General features: G+C 43.5%; 1 pseudogene; it reads left to right on the top strand.

Annotated features, from left to right (window-relative positions):
- Positions 1-4,088: 4,088 nt before the first annotated feature.
- Positions 4,089-4,576, top strand: LOC102419625 (annotated as a pseudogene).
- The last annotated feature ends 2,830 nt before the right edge of the window (positions 4,577-7,406 follow it).

The following is a 7,406-nucleotide window of genomic DNA, read 5'->3' as shown; positions in this document are numbered from 1 at the left end:
GTCACACACAGAGCTGCAGGGGATCAGGGGGTTTGGTCGCTGCCCCCTGTCACGCTGATCCCGGTGCCAGTGCCAGGAGGCCTTGCAGCTCCGCGGATCCCGGTGCTGGGAGGCCTCGCTGCTCCACTGATTCTGGTGCTGGGAGGCATATTACCCCTTTACTATATAGGATAGAGGCCTGGTGCACAGGTGGGGGCTGACTGGTTTGCCCTGAAGGGTGTCCTGGATCAGGGTGGGGGTCCCCACTGGGGTGCCTGGCCAGTCTGGGTGAGGGGCTGAGGGCCGTTTTCAGGCTGGAGGGTGACTGAAGCTCCCAACCTGTCCTTTTTTTCTTTTTTTTTTTATTCTGGACCTGCTTTAGCTCTGAGGCTTGGCTCCAGCTCTGAGGCCTCGGCTGCTGAAAGCAGGTATCTGGTTTGTTTGGGTTCTATAATTGTAACACTGTTGCGGTCCTGCTCACTCCAGCTCTGAGATCCCGGCTGCGTTTGTCTATAATTGAAACAATGTTGCAGTCCTGCTGGCTGAAGCCCGGCTGGCTGAAAGCAGGTTTCTGGGGTTTTGTTTAGCTTCTATATTTGTAACAATGTTTCTTAAACTGCAAGCTCAGAGGCCAGCAAGGCAGGCGGGGAACATTGGCTTCCTCCATCACTGAAGCAAGCAAGCCTCCTGTTAGCTTCAAGCTGCCTGGCTGCCGGCCGCCATCTTGGTTGGCAGTTAATTTGCATATTGCCCTGATTAGCCAATGGGAAGGGTAGCGGAGGTACAGCTAATTACCATGTTTCTCTATTATTAGATAGGATAAGATGCTTTAAAAGAGGAATGATCTTGTGTACTAGTCACATGCCCACAAAACAAATTTGCTGAGTGTGGAGAAACTATATGCTATAGACATGGTGGGGTCAAAAGAGACTCGGTGCTCTGTGCTGAATATTTATACTCAATAAATGAACTTTTCAAAAACCTTGTTCACCAGGTTCACTCATCTTTACAAAAAAAAGTCCTATCAAGGCAATTTAACCTGTACTTATGTAACAGTAAAGATTTTCCAACTATAAAGTTTTTTCCCAAACATCAGGTTTTAGAGTTTCTACCCTTATGTTCATAGTGCGAACTGTAGGGGGAAATTGCTAAGGCCTATTATTCATGTCCTAGACACACAAGAAAACATATCCCATCAGTTCCACATCTTTATTCTATTGTTGGTCCATACTTTATAGCCCTTTTGTGGTTTTCCAAGTAGCTGTGGTATAAAATGCGGGGGGGGGAGGGGGGGGGCTGGCCAGCCTTCCTCAGTGGGTAGAGAGTCAGTCTGTGCACCAAAGGGTCTCAGGTTCAATTCAATTCTTGGTCAAGGGCACATACCTGGGTTGCAGGTTCAATTCTCCAAAACCCTTCCCCCCCCCCCCCCCCCCCACTCCCCCAACCCTATCGGGAAGGGTGCAGGAGGCAACCAATTAATGTTTCTTTCCAGGATTAAAAAAAATGGGGGGAGGGGGACCTTCAAATATTTTAGTCTCTTCTTTCCACGTATTATTCTCTTACAAGTTAAAAGATTTCTTACAGTAGCTGCAACTCCTGAAAAAATATACCTGTGCTCTCAAGTCAAATCAAGTATCTAAAATGCTTGAAGTACTATGGTAAGAACTGTAGGGCCTATGGTCCATCATGAAGGAACAATGTTGACCACTATAGTGGAAAAAAATGGTTCTCAAACTTTAGTGGGTATCAAAATCATTTGGAGGCCCGATCGGTGTGGCTCCGTGGTTGAACCTCGCCCTATGAACTAGGAGGTCATGGTTCTACTCCCTATCAGAGCACATGCCTGAGTTGTGGGTTTGATCTCCAGCAGGGGGTGTGCCGGAGGCAATGATTCTCTCTCATTAATGAAGTTTCTATCTCTCCCTCTCTTCTCCTCTCTGAAATCAAGAAAAAATGTATATTTTAAATCATTTGCAGACCTGTTAGAACACAAATTGTAGTTAAGAAGGGTCATACGGAGGGAGTGACACATGAAATAATTTTCACACAATACATTTTTTAGAAGAACACCAAATATAGGGCATCTCTCGCCCTGAGTTTTGGATTCAGTAAGTCTGTAGTGAGGCCCAATAATTTGCTTTTTCTCAAGTTACCAAGTGATGCAGATGCTGCTGGTTTGGGACTATACTTTGAGAACCACTAGTATGATACATCACTTAAGTGCTGGGAGGGAAGGAGGACAGGAGGAGGCCACAAGAAAATATAAGTCTAGTCCTTTACAGTTTTTAGTAGGTAAAAATTCTTTAGCATATGTCTGCCATTCTACCATCTTTTCAACAAACAACTTTCAGAAGTTTCCATTTCCTTACCCATCTGTTCTATTAAGCATTGCCAAAGTGATACTAATAATGGTTTACAAACTTTGACTTATAATTTATATCTTAGATGCCAGCACCAGAAAGGGTGTGAGTGGCTATTTGTTGCTGAACTCTGGAGAAAGGAATTGCCTAGAAGTAAAAGTAAAACGTAGAGAACTGATTTCTCAAGTATCCTTGTAACTATTACAGGCAATGTGGCTTACACAGATATATAATATTAGGACACAGAGTAAATTTAAACTACAGACAAAAAAAATCACTACTGGTTTTTTCATTCATCCTGTATCATCTTGTAGTTCTAGAGCTGGATGTTGGCTATTCTTGGCAAACTCCCATTAACTGCTATTTTTTAAAAATAAATTTATTCCCATTCGGAATACACACTTTAACAGCTGATAGCTCAATTTTGAAAGTAAAAAATGTATTTTAATAAACACTGCCTTTGTAATTATTCAAAGTGTGTATATACATTTTTTGGGACATCCTATATCAGTGGGTCTCAACCTTCTGGCCCTTTAAATTATTTTCGTTGCTACTTCATAACTGTAATGTTGCTACTGTTATGAATCGTAATGTAAATATCTGGTATGCAGAATGGTCTTAGGTGACCCCTGTGAAAGGTCGTTTGACCGCCAAAGGGGTCGCGACCCACAGGTTGAGAACCGCTGTCCTATATCATGGAAATATTAAGGGAGAATGGCTCCCTGCTATTTTGCCTAAAAAGTTGTAACCAGTCCCAACTTTTCACCCTTCTCTAAAGCAATGCTTCCCCCATAGATCTCTCATTTTGAAATCTTTTGCAACTGCATTTATTGAGTAATTTTCCTATTTTTAATTATATACTTAACTACCAATGAGAAACCATAATTAGATGAGAGAACCAGGACTTAGTTGACATTCAAACCAGAAACAAAGAAATTTAATATTTTAGTCTTTCGATGGGTTAAAGTTTAAGTTTTATTGGGTTTTTCTGAAAGACAAAGTGTCTAAAGAATCTCAAGGACTACTGAAATTCCTTCATTAATAAAAGCTACTCTTTGTAATAATTTAAGCAATAAAAAAAAATTTTTAAAATAAAAAAATAAAAGCTAACTCCAAGACATGCAAATCAAACCGACAATGAGGTACCACCTCACACCTGTCAGAATGGCTATAATCAACAAATGACAAGTGCTGGAGAGGATGCGGAGAAAAAGGAACCCTCGTCCACTGCTGGTGAGAATGCAGACTGGTGCAGCCACTCTGGGAAATAGTATGGAGTTTCCTCAAAATATTAAAAATAGAACTTCCATTTGACCCAGTAATCCCACTTCTAGGAATATATCCCAAGAAAACAGAAACACCAATCAGAAAGGATATATGCACCCGTATGTTATAGCAGCACAAATAGCTAAGATTTGGAAACAGCCTAAGTGTCCATCAGCAAATGAGTGGATTAAAAAACTGTGGTACATCTACACAATGGAATACTAACCTGCTATAGAAAAGAAGGAACTCTTACAATTTGCAACAGCATGGATGGACCTGGAGAGCATTATGCTAAGCAAAATAAGCCAGTCAGAGAAAGATAAATATCACATGATCTCACTCATTTGTGGAATGAACAACCAACTGATGAACACAAACAAAACCAGAGAGTAGTACCTACCAGCCTTGACGACGGTATTTCCCGTGCTGCACCACAGCCTCCTCTTTCTCTTCCGGTCCCTGGCACTTCCGGAGCCTCGGACTTTGGTGCAGAGATGGCCAAGTCCAAGAACCATACCACGCACAACCAGTCACGAAAATGGCACAGGAACGGCATCAAGAAACCCCCATCACAAAGATATGAACCTCTTAAGGGGGTAGACCCCAAGTTCCTAGGGAACATGCGCTTTGCCAAGAAGCACAACAAGAAGGGCCTGAAGAAGATGCAGGCCAACAACGCCAAGGCCATGAGCGCACGTGCTGAGGCCATCAAGGCCCTGGTCAAGCCCGAGGAGCCCAGGCCCAACATCCCAAAGGGCTCCAGCCACAAACTCAGTCGTCTTGCCTACATCGCTCACCCCAAGCTTGGGAAAGTGCTCGTGCCCACATTGCCAAGGGGCTCAGGCTCTGCCGGCCAAAGGCCAAGGCCAAGGCGGAAACCAAGCCCCAGGCTGCGGGTGCAGCTGCAGCTCAAAGGGGTTCAGGCTCCCGCTCCCAAAGGTGCCCAGGCCCCCACGAAGGCTCCACTGTAGAGGCCTCTGTCTGCCGACGTGAGGACGAAAGGACTGGTGGGGCCCCTGGGCGCTGCGTGGCGCTGGTGTCCTCCTGTGCTGTTTGTACAAATAAACCTGCCGCAGGAAAAAAAAAAAAGAAAAAACAGACCCAGAGACATAGAAGCATCGAACAGACTGTCCAACCTATGAGGGAAGGCGGAGGGTGAGGGGGTAAGAGATCAACCAAAGGACTTGTATGCATGCATATGAGCATAACCAAAGGACACAGACAGTAGGGGGGTGAGGACATGTGCTGGGGAGTGGGAGCGGCCAGAGATAGGCCAATGGGGGGAAAAGGAAATTCATGTAATACTTTAAACAATAAAATTTTTAAATTAAAAAAATAAAAATAAAAGCTGAGAAAACTGATTTTCTAACAAATATTTTTTCCAATCACTAGAGATCTGTACATTAACTCGTTAGTCCAGAGTGTTTGTTTTTAATAATTATTAATTCCAAAATATAACACTATATAATCATATATAATTAAGAGGTAATATGCAAATTGACCATCACACTCTTGCACAAGATGGCCACCCCCATGTGATCACAAGATGGCCGGCAGGGGAGGGCAGTTGGGGGCGACCAGGCCATCAGGGGAGGGCAGTTGGGGGCAACCAGGCCTGCAGGGGAGGGCAGTTGGGGATGATCGGGCCTGCAGGGGAGGGCAGTTGGGGGTGATTGGGCTGGCAGGGGAGCAGTTAGGCATCAATCAGGCTGGCAGGGGAGTGGTTAGGAGGTGATCAGGCTGGCAGACAGAAGCAGTTAGGGGCAATCAGGCAGGCAGGCAGGCGAGCAGTTGGGAGCGACCAGTCCTGGACTGTGAGAGGGATGTCCAACTGCCGGGATTGGGCCTAAACTGGCAGTCGGACATCCCCCAAGGGGTCCCAGATTGGAGAGAGTGCAGGCTGAGCTGAGGGACAACCCTCCCAGTGCATGAATTTTATGCACCAGGCCTCTACTATATAATAAAATATTAGATATCACCAGACAGAACCAGCACAGATGAGATTCAATTTAGGGTATTAATCCCAGCTAGCTCCTAGAATGACCCTGTGTAAATGCCTTCGTCTCTCATTGTATTTTCCTTTTCAAAGATATTCAACCTGGCTTTAAAAAAAAAAAAGAAAGAAGTCTGAAAAAGCTCAGCAGGGATCTCAGATAAAGCAGGAACTTTCTGGGTTGGAAAGAAATGAACAAAGCATTTTAAAATAGAAAGAATAAATGTGTGGTGTGTTTTTATTTTAAAATCTCTACTGAAAGACAGTTCGGGTTTTTGCTTATTTTTTTAAGTTGGTGGGCTTGTTTACTGGTGCTAAATAGAACAGCTGTGTCAGTTGAGGATCCTGTCACCTGGACAAGGCATTACTGAATGCAGTGAAGCCTGACTTTAGATGCTGATTCGGCACCCACTCACCATCCTCTCAAACCCTTAGCTTTTTCTTCCTCAGAAATTTCGATCTGCAGGTGTCTGAATGAAAAGTACTTATGAGTCACAGTAACAGTGTCAACACTTTCACCAGCTTACTGCAATTTAAAGCCTTAAAAAAAATCATATTTCCCTTCAAATCACACTGGCCCCACCAATCTGCATGAATGATGTTGAGATAAATTCAGAGGTTGAGGATTTCATAAAGAATACTTTAAGATATTCCTAACAATCTAAAACTGAGTTGCCAAAACAGCAGCTTTTTCTAAAATGCTTTGTGCTGAGCCTGAAATGAAGCTTTTACTCTTAGCAATTATGTTTTAAGAAGCACTTTAACAGCTTGCTTCTCCTTCATAGAAATCATCCTGGGCACCCAGGTGAAAGAATAGCTTTTGTAAATTCAAAGCAGTGCCGAGGTCAGTGGTTTTCAGCATTAACTGCACATTGAAATAATCTGGGCAGCCTTTTAAAAATAGCTATGCCCAGCCCTTTCTGATTACTTGGTCCAGGATGGGAAACTGGAATACTATGTCTTAAAAGCTCCCCAGATTCTAATGCACAGGCAAGATTAAGAATCATCTGCTGACAAGAATGGCTTGGGCCCAACTTCCACTAACACATTTCTTTTTAGGATCTTAATATGAAGCAAAGGCTGTAGAGCACACTCTCTTCAGCCCAAGGGCTGATAATTTAAAAAAAAAACACACAAACTCATAATTTGTTTACAAATTACTCATGTAAAAATAAAACGCCTCCCTTCCATGATCCTTTTCACTGAAGCCATATTCAGTTCCTTGCTGTCAGGACAGATTCTCCTAAGTCACATTTAAGCTCTATAAACCAGGTAAATGTTCCAAAAATACAATACTTCAGCATTCAAACTGATCTCCCAGACTGCCACCTACACCGCGGACCATACACAAATTTCTGTCATATCACACTTCTACTTGTTGGTTTTGCAAAATAGCATCACCAGATCTACCTGCAGTGTCAACACTTTCCTTTTTTTTTCTGTCTAATCTTCAAAGGCCACAAGTCCCTTTTCTCCATAAAGCAGTGGTTCTCAACCTTGGCTGCACATTAGAATCACCTGGGAATCTTTTTAAATCCTGATTTCTGGGCCTCATCCTCTGGAAATTCTGGGGCCACAAGCATTTAGTAACAAAAGGAAACAGAATTTCCGGAGTATGGAGGCCCAGAAATCAGGATTTAAAAAAGATTCCCAGGTGATTCTAATGTGCAGCCAAGGTTGAGAACCACTGCCATAAAGCCTTCCCTGGTCACGTTAGGCCCCACTGATTTCTTCCTAATATGAATTTATAGCAGGGGTCCTCAAACTACGGCCCGCGGGCCACGTGCAAATACAAATAATGTATTTGT

This window comes from Myotis lucifugus, unplaced genomic scaffold (assembly GCF_000147115.1).
Source record: "Myotis lucifugus unplaced genomic scaffold, Myoluc2.0 scaffold_160, whole genome shotgun sequence".
Lineage (NCBI taxonomy): Eukaryota > Metazoa > Chordata > Mammalia > Chiroptera > Vespertilionidae > Myotis > Myotis lucifugus.
The sequence above is the reverse complement of the archived record's forward strand: the minus strand, read 5'-3'. Positions and strand labels throughout refer to the sequence as shown.